Source organism: Bombina bombina, chromosome 5, assembly GCF_027579735.1.
Source record: "Bombina bombina isolate aBomBom1 chromosome 5, aBomBom1.pri, whole genome shotgun sequence".
Classification (NCBI taxonomy): Eukaryota; Metazoa; Chordata; class Amphibia; order Anura; family Bombinatoridae; genus Bombina; species Bombina bombina.
Genome location: NC_069503.1, coordinates 906,531,984 through 906,558,712, shown reverse-complemented (window position 1 = coordinate 906,558,712; position 26,729 = coordinate 906,531,984). Strand labels below are relative to the sequence as shown.

General features: G+C 39.0%; 1 protein-coding gene across 2 annotated transcripts in view; it reads left to right on the top strand.

Moving 5' to 3' along the window:
• Window positions 1-26,729, top strand: part of CA8 (carbonic anhydrase 8) — a 311,353-nt gene that overhangs the window by 221,510 nt on the left and 63,114 nt on the right. Inside the window, exon 9 of one of the 2 annotated variants that reach the window (XM_053715066.1) lies at window positions 7,292-8,112. The exons of the other annotated variant lie outside the window; for it this stretch is intronic. The gene's annotated coding sequence lies outside the window, so the exon portion shown is untranslated. Of the gene's footprint in view, window positions 1-7,291; window positions 8,113-26,729 lie in introns of those variants that run through there. 2 annotated transcript variants of the gene reach the window in all.

Genomic DNA, 26,729 nt, shown 5'->3' with positions numbered 1-26,729 from the left:
AAGAGGACATATTGGTAGTCTTCAGCGACTTCAGTTTTTTCCTGGCAGCCATGTTTCTGCTTCTAAGATGTGGTTCTGACTGCCGTGGCGGTTCTGACTGCCGTGCGCGGGAGCGCCAAGTCCTAAACAATTAATGAAAGAGAGCGTATGTTTATGTCAGCGTTAGGCAGAATATTTGTTTTAATGACTAGATCAATTTTTCATATACTTGAGGTTTGGTTTAAAGGCAGCGACCAAAAACAGAACATCATTGGAGTCAGTAAGCTGGCTGGTTACTCCCTCTATTTTATCTATGTGTTTACATTATTTTTACGATAAGAGTGTTCCTGCAGTTCAATGCAGTCCTGAATAATTCTGCTGCAGGTGTAATGCTTCTATTGACTTAAAGAGATGTGTAAATAAAATGGCGTATTTTCCCGCCACTTACCCCTCTGCAGAGACTCTTAATATATCTGGATGCCTCTTTTTCTTCTGAATTTCTTATACTTCTGTACACTATCCCAGCATGGATGTCTGTGTCTTTTCTGTGTCTTTTCTTCCACCACTTTTATTCAGAGAGGCTACTAGGATTACTGGCTGTGAGGGACTCCGTTTTTCTCCTGATTGCAAAAGGCTTCTTTTCTCCTCTACCTGATCTCTCAGTGTATGCGTCTACCTTGTTTGGGCTGCCTTTACAATCCCAGCTATTTTTGTCTTCTTTGGGGGCCTACTCGATCCGGAGTAGGCCGCAGCTGGGGACTTTCCTGAATTTTCCCTGGTTCTCAAATTCAGGTTCAAGTTCCGTTTTTCCTAGTGCTTCCAATTTGATGTTATTTATTACCCCTTAGTGGAGGATGCCAACAAGTAGTAAGTAGTGGCCTCAGTGGCCTCAGAAAGCTGCTTTTTATTAGTTTAATACCCTTTTTTACACAGAGCTTCTCTCATATGCTGCTGTTTCCTTTGCCAGCTAGCCCCGCCTCCACATTCCAAATATTTAAAGGGACACTGAACCCAATTTTTTTCTTTCGTGATTTAGATGGAGCAGGCAATTTTAAGCAACTTTCTAATTTACACCTATTATCAAATTTTCTTCATTCTCTTCGGTATGTTTATTTGAAAAGCAAGAATGTAAGTTTAGATGCCCATTTTTGATGAACAACCTGGGTTGTCCTTGCTGATTGGACAGCACCAATAAACAAGTGTTGTCCATGGTTCTGAACCAACACTTTGCTGGCTCCTTAGCATAGATGCTTTCTTTTTCAAATAAAGATAGCAAGAGAATGAAGAAAAAATGATAATAGACGTAAATTAGAAAGTTGCTTAAAATTGCACTCTCTATCTGAATCACAAAAGAAAAAATTTGGGGTCAGTGTCCCTTTAAACATATTTTGCAAGAAGTCACAGAAATACTGAAATATCCTAATTGTCACATACCTGTGTATTTTGTATTTTGAATATACCGATACTCGTATATTCAACCTGCTCTGTCGGGACCGTTTGTCAGGAGCTTGTGTATAGCGCAGTGATCCAGCATCCCTGATATTTTGGTTTGTTTGTGCTGCGGTCACTGCTCACAGAGCCTAATCGCTCCTTTAGTACACAACTGCTGCATCGCTCAGTGAGTACCCTGCTTTTAGTCACGTACTAGTACCTAAGAACAGGATCTAATAAGGTGCATATTCCTTTGTAGTGGCGATTATTCGTCATTTCATGTTGTATTTGTTATTTACATTTTTATTTACTTCAACTAACTTTGAACAATTTTAATCTATTTTCATCTTAACAGAGGGTTGCACATAAGTCTTGTTGTTATTATCACTGTATAGTGCCAACTGAAACCAACACTTAGGTAGGAATAAGCCTTTTTAATTCAGTATTCCCTCATTCAGCTGTTTTCATACAAGTATATAATTTGCAGATTCCAACTTATTGGTGCCATACTAAATACAAATAGGGGGAAAAGCCCAGGTAGCTCATATTGAAGTTCAAATTGCTAACAGGTACATATAGAAACTTATCTGTTTTTCACATATTTCACACGGGTGTTCAGTTTTCCTCATATATCATATCATTGTCATCTCTTAGATACTCAATAATCAACTACATTGCAGTTAGACACCTCCAGGCAGCCATGAATAATTTTGAATTCGGTGACTGCCCGGATAGACATCTGAGAAAGAGGGCACTGAATTTACTTAATCAGACTAACATTGTTTCAACTAATTCTGAAAACTTTGACCCAAATGCCTTATTTAAAGACCTAGAGAAACTACTAAATAATGATACCAGAGAATGGCAGGACCTAGTGTTGCTTGATAACTATGTCTTACATGACATAGTCCCCAGGGGACTTAGGTTGTATAAGAAACCAGCCTTCGAACTAGAGGAGGTAGAATTTAGCACGGAGTGGGACAAAGCGTTCCATGACTGCTCACTCACCTTAATTAAAATCCTCATCAAATATAGAGAATATAAACTGGACAAAATTAAATTAGATCTAGATAAATTGTTCCCTAAAATTCAGAACTTTCAGAATATTGATCATTGGAAGAAACTCAATGATAGTATTCAAGAAAGAAATAATAAATATGGGTCTGACCTAATGAGTGCAAAATATAAAAAACTTTGCAGAGACATGGAAGACTATCAAAATGATAGGGTCCACACTTATAAAACAAAAGAAATCACTCATACCATATCTGAGAATGATACTAGAAACGACATATGTGAACAAAGACCTCTCAATCATTACACTAGAAATCCACACATAAATCGCAATACATACCAGACCCAACAGAATGAAAACTACAATAGACACTCAACTGAAAATCACAATAAAGGCCATCAACAAACTATACAACACAATGGACAACAGAGTTTTAATACAAGCTCACACCCATCAAATAGTAAAAGAAATCAAAACATTAACACTGTCAATAGGCCCCTTTCAGTCCCCCATACAGGTGGTAACACAGAACACAGAAATGATAATCATCAATTTAACAACAATCATTATCGTGATAATAAAAATGGCAATTTTAGGAGAAATTCCAACACAGGAAACCACATTACACATCATACTACAAATACAGGCTTCCACACTGCCAGGAAGGAATCCTGGCGAAGCAGAAATAATTCCAGCTGCTTTACTCCACCATATCTTAAAGAATCTAGATTCAACATTCCAACCACAAATAGATTCAATACTTTGGAGCACTTAGGAAATGGCAACTCAAATACAGTTCTAAAGCCCAACTGGCAAATACAGGGGGCGAAACCTAAGTTCACACATTCAACACATAATACATCCAATCAAGGTAATAGAAGCCACCAATTGCATTTTTTAGATCTCGCCACTTCCCCAACAGGAAGATTTCGAAACCAGACACACGAAAACACAATAGAAAACCCAAGGCTTTTGCCAGGCAAAAGAAGAAGAGCAAGCGGGGATGTAGAGGGGGGAGAAAGATCCAACTTCTCAAACACAAAAAGAATGAGATAGATAAAAATAAAGCTAATATATTCAATCTTTCCACTGTACCATTGGGCAATAAAGAAATTAATCTTTTGGCGAAAGGCCTCAATTTTGCCCCCAAAAAGCCCCAAATAAATTTCAGACTTACATAGATATACAAAAATATATTAGAAACCTGACCCTAAAAAGGTATTTTTTAAAAAACACACCCAGAATCACACCAACATCACCCATCACTTTGGACCATTCTGACCAATCTGCTTTGGCGACACTCAACGAATTAGACACGGGGGTGACTCTAACTAATACATTGACCCAAAATCAATCAGATTTGCTTGATCTCAGCATACATGACCTTGAGGAAAGTATCAAACACAGTGAATTTAAACGTAAATCTAGTTTTTACCCATACACCTCCCAAGGCCAATTTGTAAATACTTTCAATAAACTAATATGTGATGATCTCACCTAACTTTGGGAAAAGAAAGGAGACAATTGGATACATAAATATAATGATAATTTAACAATAAGTGAAAGAAAAACACTCAAAAATCTAGAAAATAATCATAATATTATTATCAGGGCAGCGGACAAGGGTGGTGGGGTGGTTATACAGAACAGAGAAGACTATCTTAAAGAGGCTTCCAATATACTAAATGATCAAAGTACATATAAAAAATTAAACTTTGATCCCACCCTTAAATTTAAAAAGGAACTCAATATTATTTTGAAAGAAGCAAAAAATAACAACATACTTAATAATGATGAATTTAATTTCTTAACAGAAAACCACCCCACCATACCCACGTTTTATCACCTTCCCAAGGTGCATAAAACCCTAATATCTCCACCAGGTAGACCCATAATTTCTGGGATTGGATCACTAACTAACAACTTATCTGTATACATAGATCATTACTTACAGCCTGTAGTACAATCCACCAAGGCGTACCTCAGGGACACAATCCACACTATCAACACATTTGAAGGGTTAGATTGGTCTAATGACTTCCTGTGGGTATCTTGCGACGTATCGTCGCTATACACTTGTATACCGCACGACCAAGGAATTAAGGCCATTAAAGAAATACTCATTGAAGACTTCTCACCCCACCAACACCTTCAGTTTATCTTAACAGGCATTGAATTTATACTTTCACATAATTATTTCACATTTGATAAACAGTTTTACAGACAGATACAGGGCACTGCGATGGGGACCACATTTGCCCCATCGTATGCCAATCTCTACATGCATCATTTTGAGAACAATCACATTTGGACAAATAACCCTTATTACAGTCACCTAATACGTTATTTCCGGTATATAGATGATGTAATTATCATCTGGAGAGGAAGTGAAACACTATGTAAGGAGTTCATAGAACACATCAACACCAATAATTATAACCTTAAATTTACGTCAAAAATAGTTACTACACAAATAGAGTTTCTGGATTTGATTTTATATATTGATGAACATAATAAGGTAGCAGTGAAGAATTTTAGAAAACCAACTGACAAGAATGGGTTTCTCAACGCTAGCAGTGGCCATTTACCCAGATGGAAGACTAACATTCCTCTGGGGCAATACCAAAGGGTGAAGAGAAACTGCACCAAAACAAGCGATTACAATCAAGAGTGCGCTCTACTAGACTCCAGATTCACTGAAAAAGGCTATTCCATTGAGCTATTAGAACAGGCCAAAACTAAAGTTTCTCTAATGGACAGGAAAACTCTTTTACTCCCCACTGATAAGTTAAAACGAAGGAGCCAATCAAATACATTAAACAATGTCAGATTCATCACAACATACAGTCAGGGCTCCAGAGAAATACAAAACATCCTAAAGAAACACTGGGGTGTTTTAAAGGCAGATCCTATATTGGGCGATGTTTTACCAGATCACCCATTGGTAACTTTCAGAAAAAATATGGATTTTAAAAACATTTTAGCACCCACAAGATTGCGTAACTTCAATAAACCTGGTATAATTAAGGATAAAACACACTGGTTACAACAAAAACCCGGCACCTACAAATGTGGGGTATCAAGATGTGGCATGTGCCAATATGTAAATAGAGAGATTACCTTTACCAACTCAGGGGGTGACATTACATTCAAACAGAAATATAAGAGCAACTGCAGTACCACCTATGTAGTTTACTTGCTAAAATGCAGCTGCAATTTGATTTACATAGGAAGAACCAAAAGAAATATACGTACAAGGCTGGGAGAACATGTCAATAATATAAAAAATGGCCTCATGACACACAGTGTGCCAGAACATTTCAAATTACATCATAATTCAAATCCTGCATCCCTTAAAATCCAAGTCATAGACTGGATACCCCCCAATATATTTCCAAACAGGCTTCTAACACTCAGACGCAGAGAATCATGGTGGATTTACCAACTTAACACCATGCAACCATCAGGTCTAAACCTAGAATTAGACCTGCAAGCTTTCATGTAGCTTTATTTTTAAAAAAACATTATTTTTTTTTTATTTTTTTTTAAAAAACACAAAAAAAAAAAAAAAAAAAACACAATATCAGATTTTTAAATTTAGTGTATACAACTACAAATTGTTTTTAAGATTCTTTCTAGTTTTTAACAAACAAGGTTTTTTAACATAAAGTTTATTGTCTATTTTCTTATCTATGTTCATATTTTAATGTTTACTATAGCATTCAAGGTGGTAACACTGAACAAATCCTATATGTTTTTCAAACATACAATAATGCAAAGCTTTAACAAGCTCACCTGCCAATCAGTATCACCACACTCTGACTGGCTGGTAACTAATCATGCAATTAATGGTCCCTTTTATAAAGCCGGTAGGCACCATGCTTGCAACACTTCTAATTTTTCATCTCTTGAGAAAGTCTGGGCGTCCTCAGACGAAACGCGTAGAGTTTGTTTCATAGCTGTATGTTATATTATAACACAGTTTGGATGTAAAGATACCTTTATATGCAGATTTTATTTGTGCCTCTTGTAAGTAGCCATTTGTATGTGTGCACTTACACTGAATTAAAGAATACTACACTTGAATTGGGCTGCGCCTGTCTTTGCTTTCTTTTCACATGAAATATCCTAATCCCTATTCAATCCTAGGGGTTCAAGGCTTCCCAACATATGAATCCAAAAGGATTCACATTGTTTGAGTATTAACTCATCTCCACCTTCACAGGGCGTGGGAACAAAATCAATTACTTGAAATCTCAACTGATTAATTGCATGACCCATCTTTAAGAAATTGTGTGCTACTGGAGCTAGCTCATTTTTTGTTCTGATGTTGCTTTAATGTTCTGTTTTTCTATCACAGATACTTATTTTTGTCTCACCCACATAGCTCTGTCCACAAGGGCATTTAACCATGTAAAGAACAAAATGGGTTTGACAAGTATGATAAACCCTGATAGAATATTTTTTCCCAGTGGTGGGGTGGTAAAACACAGAACCCTTAATCATATTACTACAACATGACCATCTTAAACATGGGAAGCAACCTTCATTTTTTGAAGTAATATAACCTAAATTACTGTTTTTATTAGAGCCAATATCTGCTTTAATGAGTTGTTGCTGAAGGTTCAATCTAAGCGTATATGCCGGCATTGGTAAATTCTGAAATTCTAGGACTTCAGGATTACATTTAGATAGGACCTCCCCAAAGTTCCCTAATTATACCTTAAATCAAATGACTTTGGAAATGAAATTCATAAATAAAGAGAAGTCATTGAATATAATTTTTCTTATATTTTCCCTTTTTAGGACATAATAAAGCCTATCTTGGGATAGATTAAACTAAATCCATTTCTTTTTTAATTATAGACAATCGAAAACCACACTCCAAAAATTAATTCCCACGTTGGAACCCATGGCTGTGCCTTGGATCTGAAGCTGATCATTATCTTCAAATAGAAAATAGTTACAATAGAGAACTAGCAAAAAAAAATCAATTTGTGCCTAATCATAATGGCCATCCAAGCCTAATACAGCTCTAACAGCACCCATCCCACTCTCATTAGTAATGGACGTGTAGAAAACTCTCTACGTCCAGACTAAACAAAAGGAATTTATCTGTATTTAAACCCAAGGACTCTATTTTCAATAGGAAATCACTGGTATCCTTAATAATGGAGTTCCATAACTCTACAAAAGGTCTCAAAATACGATCCAAAAAGATAGAAACATTAGTTAAAATAGGGCCTGTACTGGCAACGATAGGACGTCCAGGGGTAGTCTCTTGATTCTTATAAATTTTGAGGTGGGGGGGTGTATAAAACAGGGCTATGAGGATGGTCTACTTTCAAAAATGTAAATATCCCTTTATCTATAAGATTATTCTCTAATGCTATCTGGGAAATCCTTTTCAATTTCTTAAATTTTCCATTCCCAATTGTTGTTTAATTTCATCTATATAATATGTCCGCTCTTTTTAAAATTATTTAATTTCTAGATTTTAATGAGTTAATGTCTTTCAAATCCTGACTAAGAAAATTATTATTTTTAAAGGAATTACTATACTTTCTTTGACTCATTTTGTTATGTTTTCTAAACCGTAACTGTTCTGCATCATGTTTAGCCAAGTTAATAAAAGTTTCAACACTATGATTTGACTGTGGAGAAATAAACAAATTTTTATTCCTAAATCCCAGTTGTAAACTTTTTTTTTTCTTTTTTTTTGTTCTCCATTACATAATTTTTATTGTTTTATACACATTTATAATCACAGATAGTGAGCTTAACATACCAATACATCCTTATTCAGTTCAGAGTAACACACTTTAGCTCACCTATCAAGTAACATAATAACATACAAAAAAAATATACAGAAACCTTGGAAAACGTATTACAAAACTTTTAGCATAGCTTCCTCCTAGGTCATAACAGCAATCATCTTCCTTATATTACATATAGACCTATACATCTGCTTAATAAATCTAATCTGGTACAAGGCCATTCTAGAACTTACTCAACATTAAACCGTCCCTCACTATGTTCCAGGGGAAAGCACTACCGGAGGAGGGGGGGAGGGAATACATGGCCGTGCTCAACCTCCTTTATATTATGTTATTCCAGAGGATCGGTAATTCATTGGTATTTATCCAATATTTAACTAAATTAGATTTTGCTAGGGGCCTGATAATTTGCAACTGCATATTTGTTGTCTGTGCCACTATTGCCTTTAACCATTTAAGGAAAAACCTTCTTAAATCTTTCTCAGAATCTGGCGATATATTGTATTGTTCCATTATCATTTGATTTATCATTTCAGTTGTAAATTGTGCTATGGTGGGTGCTTGGGTCGCTTTCCATTTGGCCAGTATAAACATCCGACCCTGCAAAATCGCAGTACAGGTGGCCCTCGTTTTACAACGGTTCAATTTACACCGTTTGAGAATAACAACCTTTTTTTCCAGTCATGTGACTGCTATTGAAAAGCATTGAGAAGCAGTGCATTGATTAAAATAGCCAGTAGGTGGAGCTGTCCGCTTGTGTTGCAGCAAAGCCAAGCAAGCTGAAATTAATCAGTTTAACCAGACCTGAGCTATCGAGCAGATTTCAAAGGAACAAGATCTTCCTGTCTATAAATCAGTCCAGTTTGGAATGCATAGAATGAACTGTTTGAAGAAAAATGCAAGTGAAGTCTGTGTTGTGTGATTATTTTATTAGGTTTATAATGCTGTTAGCAAATGTTTTTGTTCATTTAACTTAGTTTAATTATATATTCTGTGTTGTGCGATTATTTTATTACATTTATAATGCTGTTTAGCATTTAAAGTCTTCATTTCAAAGCTTTAAAAATAATGTATTAGGTGTTACTTATGACAATTTTGAGAGGGGCCTGGAACCTATCTCCCTAACTTCCCATTGACTTACATTATATACTGGGTTTCAATTTACAACGGTTTCGATTTACAACCATTCCTTCTGGAACCTAACCCAGGCGTAAACTGAGGGCTGCCTGATATTAATTAGGTTTGGATTATCCTGCCAATCCGTAGTCTGAAATAGAAAGAGAATCATCCTGCTATTGAGTTGGAGATTATGATCTAACATCCTATTTAGTCAATATTGAATTTTTAACTAAAACTGTCTAATTTTTGGACATTTCCAAAAACAATGTTCTAAGTCTGCTTCTCTAAATCCACACTTGTAACATTTAAATATTAAAACCCACAGACTCTATTTTCAATAGGAAATCACTGGTATCCTTAATAATGGAGTTCAATAACTCTACAAAAGGTCTCAAAATACGATCCAAAAAGATAGAAACATTAGTTAAAATAGGGCCTGTACTGGCAACAATAAGACGTCCAGGGGTAGTTTCTTGATTCTTATGAATTTTGAGGGGGGTGTATAAAACAGGGCTATGAGGATGGTCTACTTTCAAAAATTTAAATATCCCTTTATTTATAAGATTATTCTGTAATGCTATCTGGGAAATCCTTTTCAATTTCTTTAATTTTCCATTCCCTCTTGTTTAATTTCATCTATATAATATGTCCGCTCTTTTTAAAATTATTTCATTTCTAGATTTTAATGAGTTAATGGCTTTCACATCCTGACTAAGAAAATTATTATTTTTAAAGGAATTACTATACTTTCTTTGACTCATTTCGTTATGTTTTCTAAACTGTGGGGGTCAATCCGATAAAAATCGTCACCCGCAAAAGCTGGCGACGCCAATATTTGCGCGGGTTTGGTATCCTATATAAGGCGTAACCTAGATGTTACGTGCGTATATTTCTGCTGTCGCCCGTATTTTTTTGGGCCATAGGCAGGTATACCAAACCCGCGCAGTTTGGTATCCAATATACAGCGTAAGGACTTACGTGGCAAAAATGGAGAAATCTTACTCCATTTTCACCTCGCCACAAAAAGCAGCCGTAAGAAGCCTTACGCTGACTATTGGAGCCCCGTAACTCCCTAAACTGGCTGCTAAATAAACCTAACACCTAACGCATGCGCAATGTCTATCTACCTGTCAACCGCAATCTGCTAAATAAAACCTAACACCTAATGCATGTGCAATGTCTATCTCCCTGTCAACTGCAATCCCCCGCCGCAATCCCTAATAAAGTATTTAACCCCTAAACCGCCGCCATCTACATAAACTAACCCCCTACTGTGAGCCCCTAAAACCGCCACCATCTAACTGATCTATCCCCTAATGTGAACCCCTAAAACCGCCACCATCTAACTGATCTATCCCCTAATGTGAACCCCTTACACCGCCGCCATCTACCTTATCTATCCCCTAATCTGACCCCTTACACCGCCGCCACCTATATAAAAATTATTAACCCCATAATCTAATCCCCCTATACCGCCGCCAGCTATATTAAAATTATTAACCCCTAATTTAATCTACCTACCCCACCGCCAGCTATATTATCTATATTAACCCTAAGTATATTATAGTTAATATAGTTATTACATTATATATATTAACTATATTAACCCTAATTATATTAGGGTTAATATAGTTAATATAGTTACTATAGTATTTATATTAACTATATTAACTCTATCTAACCCTAACACCCCTAACTAAATTCTTATTAAATAAATCTAATTTATATTATAAACTAAAATATTCCTATTTAAATCTTAATACTTACCTATAAAATAAACCCTAAGATAGCTACAATATAATTAATAATTACATTGTAGCTATGTTAGGGTTTATATTTATTTTACAGGTAAATTGTCAATTACTTTAACTAGGTATAATAGCTATTAAATAGTTATGAACTATTTAATAGCTACCTAGTTAAAATAATTACCTAATTACCTGTAAAATAAATCCTAACCTAAGTTACAAATACACCTACACTATCAATAAATTAAATAAACTACAAATATCTATCTAAAAATACAATTAAACTAAACTAAATTACAAAAAAAAAAAAAACACTAAATTACAAAAAATAAAAAAAGATTACAAGATTACAAGCTAATTACACCTATTCTAAGCCCCCTAATAAAATAATAAAGCCCCCCAAAATAAAAAAAAATTCCCTACCCTATTCTAAATTAAAAAAAGTTCAAAGCTCTTTTACCTTACCAGCCCTTAAAAGGGCCTTTTGTGGGGGCATTCCCCAAAGAAAACTGCTCTTTTGCCTGAAAAAAACACACAATACCACCCCCCAACATTACAACCAACCACCCACATACCCCTAATCTAACCCAAACCCCCCTTAAATAAACCTAACACTACAATCCTGAAGATCTCCCTACCTTATCTTCACCACGCCAGGCCGAACTCCTCATCCGATCCGGGCGATGTCTATCCAAGCGGCAAAGAAGAGGTCTTCATCCCAGCGATGTCTTTATCCAAGCGGCAGCAAAGTCTTCTTCCATCGGGCAGCATCTTCCATCAAGCGGCATCTTGAATCTTCTCTCCACCGACGCGGAGCATCCATCCCGGCCGACAACTGAACGACGAATGAGGTACCTTTAAATGACGTCATCCAAGATGGCGTCCGTCGAATTCCGATTGGCTGATAGGATTCTATCAGCCAATCGGAATTAAGGTAGAAAAATCTGATTGGCTGATTGAATCAGCCAATCAGATTCAAGTTCAATCCGATTGGCTGAACCAATCAGCCAATCAGATTGAGCTCGCGTTCTAAATAAAAATATCTACAATGTAATTATTAATTATATTGTAGCTATCTTAGGGTTTATTTTATAGGTAAGTATTTAGATTTAAATAGGAATATTTTCATTAATAATATTAATATTAGATTTATTTTAATAAGAGTTTAGTTAGGGATGTTAGAGTTAGATAGGGTTATTATACTTAATATATATATATATATTATAATAACGATATTAACTATATTAACCCTAATATAATTAGGGTTAATATATATAATATAATAACTATATTAACCCTAATATAATTAGGGTGAATATAGTTAATATAGCTGGCGGCGGTGTAGGGGGATTAGATTAGGGGTTAATACATTTATTATAGGTGGCCGCGGTGTAGGGGGATGTAGATTGTAGGCAAAAGAGCAGTTTACTTTGTGACAAAGCCCCGCCAAAAGCCCTTTTAAGGGTTGGCAAAAGAGCTGAATTCTTTGGGGCATGCCCCGCAAAAAGCCCTTTTAAGGGCTGGCAAAAGAGCTGTTACTTTGGGGCAATGCCACGCAAAAAGCCCTTTTCAGGGCTATTTGTAGGGTTACACTTAAGTTTAGTGGTAGGGATAGTTTAGTATTTTAGGGGTTAAATAATTTAATATAGATGGCGGCGGGGTAGGGGGATTAGATTAGGGGTTAATAATTTTAAAATAGATAACGGCGGGGTAGGGGCTCACTTTAGGGGGTTATAGATTTAATATAGCTGGCGGCGGTTTAGGGGTTAATAACTTTATTAGGTAGCGGCGGGCTCCGGGAGCGGCGGTTTATGGGGTTAATACATATTTTATTGTTAGGATAGTGAGGGGGGATAGCGGATAGAGGGTTAGACGTGTCGGGCTATGTTAGGGAGGCGTGTTAGACAGTGCGGGGGATTTAGACTTTAGTCAGGTTTTGTAGGCGCCGGCAGTTTCTAACGTGCCGTAAGTCACTGGCGACGCCAGAAATTTGTACTTGCGCAGATTTCTGGACATCGCTGGTTTATCCGACTTACGGCACGTTAGCATCTGACGGCGCCGTATATGGGATAGCTCGAGTTGCGAGCTGAAACTGCGGGCGACGCGGGTTCCCACGCTTGCGCCGCAAACTACGCCGTTTATCGGATCGTGCCTCGTAACTGTTCTACATTATGTTTAGCCAAGTTAATAAAAGTTTCAACACTATGATTTGAATGTGGAGAAATAAACAAACTTTTATTCCTAAGTCCCAGTTGTTGTAAACTTAATGAAGTTTTATTTTTAACGTTTTTTTTAAATCATATGTGTCAAACATTGTAGTTTTTAATCTTAAATTGCGAACAAATCTATATAAGTCCTTATGCAGTTGAAAGAAATCACAGTCCTTCCTAGGGCAAAACGATAAGCTCTTATTTAGAACAGACAGCTATTCTTGTGGAATATCAGTCCCTGAAATACTTACTACAGTTTCCTGAGATGTATTTAACAATGGTGTGGTATTCACTGAAGGTACAATATTTACCACATCCGAGTTGTGCCTATTTTTTTTTCATTTCTGGTGACAATTTAATTGGGTACTTTAGTATAAATGACTTTCACGACTTATAGAAATTTCAATATTTTTATTTGCAAGGAATAAAATTATGTGAATATTTGAGCTTCTGTCACCTTATAGTGATGTATAATCATGTTGTAACTCACTTTATAGTCGCATATTTATTGTCTATATTAAGGTGTAGTAATATTTTAGTTGGTGTCTTTTTCCTGTCTAGGTGATTGTATTGTATTCTGTTTGGGTGATTGTAAGATCTGCTCTTGTGAGCAGAGTGGTCAAAGGCAGCAGAATTAATTTATTTGAGCAACAGAAGACACTGAAGTTGTGTTTACAATAATACATTTTAATATTACTTTGTAGTGCATTTATTATAAGTTAGTTAAAGGGACATAAAACCAAATGTTATCTTTAACGATTCAGATCAAGCATAACATTTAAATAATTGGGGGGTGGGGGCCGGGTTAGCCTGAGTAGAGAACAGATGCATCCTGGCAGAGCTCTACATAAATTGGAGATTTTATCATTAAAACTTAGCTAATTTGTCTATTGGAGACAACTATACTCCCAACTTCATACTACCAGTACCCTGGAAAAATCCAGATAAAATCCTCCTCTATCTGCAGCTGCTACCCAGCAAGGTAGCTAGCTCCCAAGGGAGCTGAGGTCCAGGCTTGGGCCTAGATCAGCGTTGATCCCCCACAAGGATTACCCACCGGATCCGCTGTGTCCACACCCAACTGAGAAAACAACCACGTACAGAGGAGATTATTGCCACATCGCCCACCACGCGGTGTGAATAGCCGCCATCTTGGGCCTCCGGATGGAGTGAATGACTGCCCTACATGACCGGGTTCCCACCAGCGCATTAAGAGGTAAATTATTGCCGATAAGCTTGGCCTTTCTGGCCCCAAAAGAGATCTGCTGTGGATGAACTTTGTAGCCCCTATACTGGCACCAATATACTGCAGGCCTGCACATGTGGCGGACCACGCCTACCACCCACATAGGTGACCATGAGAGGAAACCGATCTACAAGATCATCAATTGGCCCTAGGGGGGCAGTAAATTTACAGAGTGCACCCCTACCCCAGCCCTACAAGCGGCTTAGTATAGCAGATCTGCGTGGGGTCATTGAAGGGCCATCCCCTAGGCCTCACTACTGATTCAAAGCAAGGCCTGCCTAAGCTCCCAGTGAACTAAATGACCTGCTCATTTGTGAACACAATTTGAAGAGAGGTCTCCGGATCAAGCCATCAGAGGTTATTGGGTGAGATCTTACCATTTGCTTCCTCTATTTACAACCCCTCTCACTACACAATTCTAAGGCCTCTCCCTTTCCCTGGGAAGCCCTAAATTACACCATCCTCTTTGAAATTTAATATTTCACTCCTTCACCTGTTATTTGGGAACTTAAATAACTATTGCAGAAAAAAAAATACTCCTTATTCAGGATTATTAATTGACTCAAACGTATCCTATAATCCACAGAGTGTTCCATTATATTGTATTTTCCTGTATTTATTTTTCACTGTACCGGATTGTGTTTGCCCTCCTCACACTCCTCTCCCTTTCCTGCCCAGCTCTTCTGGGCTGGTCACTTCCACTTACCCTCTACCCCCTTTTACAGGATGTGTCCCTTTCCCTTGAGGAGAGTAAGGCAGGAGTTTGCTGTGTGAAGTTATGTATCACAATTTGTGTATTGCTAACGCTGTGTTACTTTAATTAAGGTATTTGCTTGGTCCAATTTTACTCCCACTAATTAAGCGATAAGGACCACAAATTAGCTTACATAAGTATTCCTATACACTTTAAAATATAGTACCCCCTCTCCAATTTGTAAGCATAGACTCACTAAAAGGGTAAGGACCTATTACATTCTATATCAATTGTCTGTTATATTGAGGTATACATTTTGGATATATATACATTGATACTGTGTCTGTGGATACTTTTTGCTATCAAAGCTGACCACTCTCCCTCTATATCCACTCCCACTCAGCTTGTCTTTGTGGGTCACATCCTTCTTCCTTTTCCCCCATAATACAGGGCATATCCCACTACCCAGAGAGAGAGAGTGGAACACCTCTACAACTACACTCTCTTGCTCCTATATCGGAGGGACTCCTGGTTTTCCCCTTGTGGGGGGGGGGGCATCATAAGGATCCGAAAACCTATACCCCATTTTACTCAGTCTAATTTGGCCTGTAAGGAGGTTTCCTCCTAGGATGTAGTGTTCAAGACAGTCTGAGGGCTTTTGTGGTCACCCCGTCTTGACAGCTTTTGTGTAGAGTATCTTTTCACTATGTAATTTAACTTTCTAGCTTAACTTCCTTTTTCCTCAGTAGCCATCTCCCAAGAATCAAAGGCTGGGGTTCTGTGGCTTGCACTTTAGTCTAGGCACCGTTCTGCGAAAATGCCATACACCTCAGGTAGACACCCTAAAACTCCAAACACTGTGAAGAAATCCATTTTCACAATCCATGCCTCACTCTGCTGCTCACCCTAATAGCAACCAAATTGAGCCAGACTTGCAAGACAAGGATTCTCAATCCAGCACGCTTTTGTGTGCTGCCTCCCAGCAATATATCACAGAGTCTAATATGCAGAAGATGCTGGCAGCTCAAACCATCTCTATCACACAGGAAATTCACAGAAGCTCTGCCAAATTACATAAGGACATTTCAGAGATAGGTGAAAGGGTTGACGCCTTTGAACGCAAACAAGAAGACTTGGCTATCGCCCACACCAACCTCCTATCATACTCTGAATCCCTTTCTGACCAGATCACACAACTAAAATTCAAATTGGTGGATCTGGAGGACAGATCAAGGAGAAGTAATATCAGGTTTAGGGGCATCCCTGAATCTGTGTCACTTACAGAAATACAAGTATTTCTCATAGGTCTATTTACTGAGCTTCTTGGATCATTTGAGAGGTCCCCTAACATCATGGAGAGATGCCATCGGGCTCTGAGACCTAGAAAAATCTCATCTGATAAGCCTAGAGATGTAATAGCCTGTTTCCACAGCTTTAGTCTCAAAGACAAAATCCTACAGGCAGCTTACCACAAGCCCCCTCTTTTAGAAAAATACCAGGATATCCAGCTTCTGCAGGACCTCTCCCAACATACTCTTCAACAGAGACACTTATACTCTCCAGTTACTGAGGTTCTACAATGTGCCAACATCAAATACCGTTGAGGCTACCCTACTAAACTTGTGATCACAAAGGACAACCAAGTCCATAACATCATCTCCCCCACCCAGGGCTCCACACTCCTGGCATTGTGGGGTCTCCATCTGGAAAATGGGAACCCCCAACCATCCCCTCAATAAAAAGAGGGCTTCCAGTTGAGCGGGGCTACTTGCACTAGTCCCTCTGCCTTTCAGGCAAGGTTAACTCCCCCCAATTTCTGGTGCCAATTCTAGGGCCCCACATAGGTGAACTACTTCCACTTGCTATCCCCTACCCCTCACCCCCCAACCAATCTTTGACCCCTAGCCCTCATTTCGCCCCCTCCCAAGACTTCTAAATGGCCTCTCTTAGATTCCTCACCCACTATGTCAGAGGCCTTAATACTGTGGGCAAGAGATGCCTTTTATCCCGATCCCTCCGTCACCATGGAGCGGATGTAGCCTTCCTCCAGGAGACGCACCTACTAGCGGACTCCCCCCCTCCACACTTCCAAGGACTACCCAGTTTTTGAGGCGGCTTCCTTTATAAAGAAAGCCAGAGGGGTAGCCGTCCTAATACACAAAAGAGTGGCTTATGAGTCCCTCTTTATATTCAGAGACCCTCAGGCCAGATATCTCATCCTTATATGTAATCATGATCATGTCACATATACTCTTGTATCGGTCTATCTCCCGAATTCACTTCAACCTAGGTACCTCAGGAAGGTCCTTCTGCATGTGGAGAAGGTCAAACAAGGCAGAGTTATCCTCGCCGGTGACCTGAACATGGTATGGGATGAGAAGATAGATGGGAAAACAGGCCCCTCTAAGAGACTCCCCTCCAGCCACGTCCCTACCAGTCGTAGATTCCAGGAACTTATATGCCAGTTCACTTATTTTGATATTTGGACGTCCCTTCATCCTCTAGACAAAGATTTTACCCACTTCTTCCACCCTCACGCTACATACTCTAGGCTAGATTACTTTTTTGCCACCCCATAGACCTAGATCTGGTCCGCTCCGTGAACATCCATCTCTGCCCGTGGTCAGATCATGACCTTATCACCTTAGACATTGACTCTAGTCACACTACCAAGGCCAGAGCCCCATGGAGACTGCCACACCATCTCCTCTCGGATGTCCCGTTTAGGGAAGAGATCAGGAAGGAGATTTGCTTCACCCTCCAGACCAATGATACCCCAGAAGTTAGCGAGAACACGATATGGGGTGCGTTTAAGGCTACTCTGCGAGGCCTTTTCATCCGCAAGCAGGCTCACCTCAGGAGACAAGCGGGCCTCTCCCAAGCACACTGCAGACTGCGGGTTCTTGAAACCCAACGGCGGACCTCGAACCCGGTAGCCTACAAATCTGAGGTGGAAGACCTTAGGCGGCATATCTGCCAGTTAGAATTCCGTAAGACACAATCCAATCTCCTCCGTTTGAAACACCTCCTGTACTCCAAAGGCAATAAAGCAGATTCTTTACTAGCCAATAAAATCAGGCAGTGTGCGGGTGCCACTCGTATTCAAGAAATCAAACAGGGTGTACGATCTGTCCGACTCCCTTCCCAGATAGGCCAACAGTTCCATAAGTTCTACTCTGAACTCTATAATATAGGCGATATCACGACGATCGGGAAAGCCCCCTCGGAAAACATAGATTCCTTCCTTCACTCCCTTGAGCTCCCCACCCTTGACGAATCTCATAAAGAGTGCATTGACACCCCGATTACTAATCAGGAGGTTAAATCGGTTATTAAAAAACTAAAATCTCTTAAAGCCCCTGGGTTGGATGGCTTCACGGCCATTTTCTACAAGACATACCTAGCAGAACTCGCCCCTATACTTACCAGATTTTTCAATAAGGCTATGTCCACAGGGAAATTCGATAAGGAATTCCTTGAGGCCTCCATCATCACCATTCCCAAACCCAATAAAGACCCTACCCTCTGCGCTAATTACCGACCCATTTCACTCATCAATACCGACGTTAAGATCTACGCCAAAATCTTGGCTAACCGGCTAGCAAAGTTGCTCCCAACACTTATTGACCCAGATCAAGTCGGGTTCATACCAGGGAGAAAGGGCCCAGATAACACCAGGAGGCTCCTTGACATACTCCTAGAAGCCAAGAGACTGAATAGACCACTTGCGGTACTTTCTCTTGATGCCGAGAAGGCCTTTGACCGCGTCAGATGGGAGTACCTCTGGCGGGTCTTAGAGAACTTCCAGTTCCCTGCGCGAATTATATTGGCAATCAAGGCCCTATATTCCTCTCCAGTGGCCTCAGTGAGAGGTCTGGGGTTTGACCCCACTCCCTTCCCTATCTCCAATGGCACCCGACAGGGCTGCCCCCTCTCCCAGATTTTGTTCGCACTGGCCATGGAGCCTCTGGCTGCGACTATTAGGACAGATAAAGAGATTTCGGGAATCACCCTACACGGTACGATTCACAAAGTAGCCCTATTAGCAGATGATACCACCCTGTTTTTTTCCAGACCCTCACGAGAGATGCCGAGACTCCTGTCCCTTCTAGAGGCATTTAGTGCCTTGTCATACTATAAATTAAATCACTCGAAATCTGAATTATTCACCTCTGGGTTCCCCGAGGAGGTCTCCAAAAACTTATGTAGAAAATATAAGTTTATCCCCTGCCATAAGTACGTCTCCCATCTCGGTGTTAAATTATGCAATTCTCTCCCCCAAATTATTGAAGATAGCTTCAAACCCCTCTTGACCGAGCTTAGGTCTCTGCCCATACGATGGAACTTCAATGTGTATCCTGGTTAGGACGCATAGCGGCCCTAAAGATGAGTTATCTTCCTAAACTCACGTACGCCCTTCGTTGTCTACCAATAAGAGTACCCAGAACTCTTCTTGTACAGTTCCAGAGCGCCTGTACTAAATACATATGGCAGGGTAAACCCCCTAGAGTTGCCCATAATGTTCTGCAATACCCTAGAATGCACGGCGGGGTTGCTTCTCCCTCTATTTTTAGATATGCGGATGCTGCTATGCTCACCCATATCTCTCAATGGGGTGTCAAAGATTCAGATAGTAAATGGAGGTCTATTGAACAAGCCTCCCTACCACATAACCTTACCTTAAGGGACCTAATATGGACGCCACCCCATTGTAGAAGGAATCTAGACGCCTCTAACCCGATTATTAAGAAATGCCTGTCCGCCTGGGACCGCCTGAGGCATAATCCCAAGGTAGCCCCTCATCCTTCCCCAATAACCTCTGTAACCAGTCTTCTGTCCGGTTTACCGGACTCCCATCCGAACGCCTGGGCTCAGCTGGGTATCTTGAAGGTGGGAGACCTATGGTCTACCTCGCCACATACAACTTTCTCCCCCTACACCCAACTCAATACTACTCCATCCACACCCTTGTATATGAAATTTGAATACTCCAGAGTTACTAGCTTCTTATCTCGGTGGGGATTCAAACCCTCTCTGCCTCGACAGCTTACCATCTGGGAAGCTAGATGGCAACAGGGGCTCAGACTGGGCAAACCACTGTCCTTACACTATTCCATCATGGGAGGTGCTGTCCCAGCTGACAAAGCCCAACATATCCTGAAATTGGAACGGAAGTTAGACTCGCACACTCCTATTTACAAAGAAAACCCTCCATTGCATTACCGTCCTTGAAACCTACATTAAGGTGCTCACGCACTGGTACTATGTCCCAGCTAGACTCGTGAAAATCTTCCCAGGGGCCTCCCCCACTTATTGGAGAGACTGCTCACATATAGGGGACATGATCCACATTTGGTGGAGCTGCCCCAGACTCAAACCTATCTGGAACAAATGTTTCTCTACATTAACCAGTTTAGGTATCAACCTACCCATAACTCCCGAGACGGCTCTGTTCCACTTAGGCATATGCAAATTATCCAAACATTATGGTTCACTTTGTATTTACCTTCTGTCAGCTGTTAAACTTAATATAGCGAGATCTTGGAAAAGATCCCTTCCCCCAGCCTGGTCGGATATTATATCCACTATGGCATACATGTACTCTATGGAGAAGAGTATCTATTATGCCTTGGGTAGGACTGATTTCTTCGAACTGATATGGTCCGATTGGAAAAACAGGTTTGATACTCTCTGGCTCCCCACCTTCGACACCTAGATGGCAGTACACTCCGAACCACATAGGCAGAAGACCCAGCCTCACCCTTGTACACCTGAATTGGCCCCTTTTTTCCACAGTCATCTTAGCATATCTACCTTCCCTTTTCCCCTACCTCCTCTCCCCCTTCCCCCCCCCTCGATGCTATTCTATGTCCTGTCAGGACATTGACACCCTTTTCATAGAAATTTACGTTATGTCTGTAATGCTTACGTTTATGTCCTGATGTACTTGCATTTGATGTACGATTGTCTCGTACAGTTGTTGTATCTATCACTCTTTTATTTCAAAAAAACTAATAAAAATTACAAAAAAAAAAAAAAAAAAAAAGGGCTTCCTCACTGGAATGGCAATCAAAAGACCAAAGACCTAAACGTCAAAAACAGCACTCATCTCAGGATGCCACAGTATCTTAACTGTCCAACAATTTGGACCCTTATAGACAGATGGCTACAGAGAAAGTAGACTTCTATAAGACTTTATCAGATGTTTGCGAGTCAGCAAGCAATCTGACATACTTGAATGTTACCTTTAGCATGTTAAGCTATTGTTAAATTTGTTGCTCTATTTATTATTTACTTACTAAAGCAGCATACACCCAAGCAGGGTGTACCATTTTGGCCATCTAATGCCCCCCCATACAGCCCAAAAGTTGGGCTCCACTTGGTGAACTAATTTTACCACCGTTTTACTCACTGTTATCAATGCTGCTATTTAGCGAATGTTTCTTTCTCTTTTTACTCCCCCCCTTCACTTCCCTTGTATTTAGATGCCCCTGTACCAGATTAAATGGCCAGTAACGATACAATCAAACTCCTTACTCACAACATCAGAGGACTAAACTCCCCAGGTAAGAGAAGCCTCTTTCTTAATTCCCTGATACACTTAAACCCAGATGTAGTATTCGTCCAGCTAAAACATTGGAAAGATAACGACACACCCAAACTTCTTACTAAACAGTACAACATTGTTGAATATGTCCCATTTACAACTAAGGCTATTCTCATTCATAAACAACTTGCCTGTGAAGTAATACATGTAGAAAAAGATCCCTATGCCAGGTATAGCATTCTAAAATGTAAACTTAATCAGATTCTTCACACCTTAGTATCGATCTAACTCCCAAACAGTGGACAACTAAATACCTACATAAAATTGTACGCCTAGTCGATAAACTTAAACAAGGCAGAACCATCTTAAGTGGTGACTTCAACTTGGTCTGGGACCCTCATATAGACAAGAAAACGACAAAACCTAAAGCTAGGGGTACTCTGGACGACGGTAAATCCTTTAAACTTACGTCACTAATGACAAAATGTGGGTTTTATCATGCTTGGAGGGCACTACACACACTGGACAGAGACTACACACACTTCTCCCATCCTCACTCTGTTTACTCTAGATTAGACTACATCTTTTGTCAGGCCCCTACATTAGACTCCATCAAATCGGTTAACATACACTTATGTCCGTAGTCGGATCACGATCAGGTATCCACGATCAGGTATCCATAACACTATACGAACCTCAAGACAGATCTCATTTCTCCTCCCTGGAGCATGCCCCACACTATACTCTGTGGTGTCCTATTCCGCAAGGAATTATGCAAAGACATTAGAGATCTCATTCACTTTAATGACAATCAAACAGTTCCTGATTACATTCTTTGGGAAGCACTTAAGGTCTCAACTCGCAGCCTCATAATAAAAAAATAAGCCATGATCAAGAAATCATTGGACTCCCACTATCACGGGCTTTTAGTTCCCTAAGAGACTTGGAACATCGTAATCACCTATCCCTTCACCACAACTAACAACCAAAATAAGTGAATTAAAAAAACATAAATGCCACTTAGAAATGAAACGCACTCAACAACATTTAGTGAAGATAAAGCAACTCTTTTACCATAAATGCAATAAAGCGGATACCTTACTAGCGAACAAAATCAGAAACAGAACTAATCTGGCATTTATTCAGCTCCTGAAACACAATGGCCAATCCTCTTGCCTCCCCAAACAAATAAGAACTTTCTTTGCCTCTTACTTCGAATCCTTATATAATATCCAGGACACAGAAACCCCTATCCCTAATCCCTATACCTAAAGCCACTATTCAAAAGCTTATACAATCCCTCCAACTCTCAACCCTCACTTTAGAACAGCAGGATACTTTGAAGTCCCCTATCTCCCTAGGAGAGATTAAGCAAGTAATCAAAAACCTCAAACCACTTAAAGCCCTAGGCCCAGACGGATACCCAGCACTCTTTTACAAAACCTTTATACAAGAATTATCCCCTTTACTTCTACACTTCTTCCATCTAGCTGGCACACAGCACTCTTTCCGGAAGGAATTCCTGGAAGCCACTATCATTTCCATAACCAAACCCGATAAGGATCCCTCTATTTGTTCCAATTATAGGCCTATATTTTTGATAAATACAGATATTAAGATATATTCTAAGATCCTGGCAATCAAATTTCAATACTACTCCCTCTCCTTATAAACGAAGATGAAGTAGGATTCATCCCTAATCATGAGGGCCCTGACAATACTCAATGCCTCCTTAACATCACTATGAAAGCCACTAGATTGAATAAGCCCTTCTCTGTAATCTCATTAGATGATTAGATGCTGAGAAGGCTTTTGATCAAGTTCGATGGGAATATCTTTGGGAGGTTCTAGATGCCTTTCATTTTCCCCAAATTACACAATCTTTCATAAAAGCACTCTATTCAACTCCTATCGCTAGGGTAAGGGGTCTGGGCTTTTGCTCAGACCCCTTTACGTTCTCCAATGGTATGAGACAAGGTTGCCCTATGTCCCCTCTTTTGTTCGCTCTAGCAATCGAACCCCTCGCTGAACTCATTCGTCGAGACGCTAAACTAAAAGGGATCACACTCCACGGTAATACACATAAAATTGTGGACAATATTAACATTTTTATTTCATCCCCTAATGAAATGGTCCCTGTTTTGCCATCCCTCTTAGACTCATTTGGCAATATGTCCTACTATAAACTAGACCAGACCAAAATGGAAATCTATACATGGGGCTACACACAAGCCTATGTACAGCACCTTTCAGATACGTATAATTTTACCTGGAAAAAATACAATATTAAACACTTAGGGGTATATATTTCCAATAGCTTCCCACAAATTATCAGTGACAACTATATTCCCCTACTATCTAAATTACGGCTTCTTCAATCTAAATGGAATTTTCTCATGGTTAGGTAGAATAACGGCCCTAAAAATGTCCTTTCTCCCGAAATTAACATATGTATTCCTTTGCCTCCCTATTCATATTCCTCGACATTTATTACTGCAGTTTCAAACGGTTTCACAAATGCTCTTTAAGTGTACAAAAAATTGTCTATTAATGGAGTCTAAATTAAATTTTAGAATTTAAATATTTTTAGTAATAATAATGTGCCTGTCAATTAGGTTTCCATCTATTTCTATTTAGAAATTCAGATTATTAATAACATTAAGAAATATCTATTGGGCCTGAAGATCAAAAACTCACCAACATGGTGAGAAATAATGAAAAATCTTTTTTTTTTATTAAGCACTATATTTTAATGTTTCAAAGTAAAATTTGACTTTCTAAAATTCTTTGAGACCTTGCAGTACTGACAAGACTTCTGAGATAATGTAACTAGAGCTTTAGCAAATCAATCCATAATTCTTTAAAAACATTTTTTTTTTCTTTTTCTACTTAGCTAGACCATTAAATGATTATTTGGCTGAAAAAACTTGCTGCAGCTTTGCAATTTGCTCAAAAATTTGTGTAATTCAACCACCCACACTAGCAGAATAGAATGAGTACCAATGTAAAGAATATGGGCATCACAAAAGCTACTTCAAAACATTACTAAACATAAAATATTAAACAAACCAAAAATCTACTATAAAACAGTCCACTCATACTTATGCTCAAAACAAGTTCAAGAAAAATAAAAGAAAACAAGACAACCTCATCAACTTTGAAATATCAAGACATGACCACAAGATGAGTTACTTCACAAGGGTAATCACATCTTTTTAACCCCTTAATGACCACAACGTACACTGTACATCACTGGTCATTAAGGGTTTTTGGGCCAGTAATAGCATGGGTCTTGCTGCCAGGGGCTATTATGACCTTCCTCCCTCCTGCAGACCTACTGAAATAGAATGTTCTCGTCACTGGCAGTGAGACTGCACTATAAAAAAACAATCATTATTAAATTGGTTCTGAATGTTGAGTCAAGGTTTAGGTGAAAAAAAATCAAATCTCACCTTAAACTCAACAGTTCTGTCCTCCCAAACTACCATAATAAAACAAGCATGAAAATATTTAACAATTACTCCAATTTAAAGAACCTGCTTTACAAATGGCTTCCTAAGTGTGCAGTTGTAATTATTTTTCTGTGTGGCTATTGGTTCACATTGATGTAATGGAACACTTAACCCAACTATATATCGGTCAGATTTGCGTTATGAGCGGCTCGGTAATAACTTGCAAGTTATTTCCACCGCTCACCTTTAATAGCGCTGCTATTACAAGTTTTCCAAAAACCTGCGGTAGGGGGCAATATCCAAAATTCAAAGTCAATGACTCAGCACACAACGACCCCTTTGCCAGCTACTCAAGAGACCCACTCCAGTCTCTGAAACATCAGTCCAAAGAAATCCAAAAGGAGTAGCAGCAAAAAATAGTGTTTATTAGGCACAACACAACATTAACAGCAACGTTTCGGTATTGCTACCTTAATCATGCTAAACATCATACTCAAATGATTCTATTTATACCTTAACACCACTAGGTGGCGCTGCATATGCAGCTTCCTATTAACCCTTTATATACAAAATGATTAAAAGCAATAATACAGTGTATTCATTATAATCTAGTTACAATCACAATGACACATATAATACAATGTATTCATAGAATCATATTACAATCTCAATCACAGACAGATAAACAGATAGAAAATTGCTTATAGAAAAACAGACATATCCAGATCCTTATTTAACCCATTAGGTTCCATAGTGCCTAATTTCCAAATCCAAAAGCACTCTCTCTGTTTAAGAAGGAGTTCTCTATTCCCTAACCTTCTTGGCATTTCTATTTTCTCAATAATTTGAAAATGCAATTGCCCAATTGAATGGCCTTTTTCCACAAAATGCTGTGCTACTGGTGCTTTTAAGTTCTTAGTTCTAATGGAGCTTTTATGTTCAATTATCCTATCTTTGATAGTTCTAGTCGTCTCGCCGACATAGCCCCGCCCACATGGGCATTTAATTAAGTAAACTACATAGGTGGTTAAGCAAGTGTGGAAGCCATTAATTTTAAACTTTTTTCCAGTAGTTGGATGGACAAATATGGGCCCTTTGGTCATGTTATTGCAACATGAGCATCCTAAACAGGGAAAACACCCGTCATTCTTACTTTTGATGTATTTTTGTTTTAATTTAATGTTTGTCCCTATGTCTGCTCTAACTAGTTGTTGTTTTAAGTTAAAACTTTGCTTATAAGCTGGCATGGGTAAATTTTTAAATTCCTTAATTTGGGGGTTACATTCAGAGAGTATTGACCAATGTTTCCTCATAATGCGTTGGATTTGGTTAGACTGGGAATTAAATTCAGATACAAATATTAGGCGCTCCTCTTTATTATTTTGTTTCTGTTTTACCTTCAGTAAGCTTTCTCTAGAGACTGATAGCGCATGATTAATTTCAGGTTCTAATATATCTGATGGGTATCCTCTCTTAGTAAATCTGTCAGCCATTTCTATCATTCTTGTTTT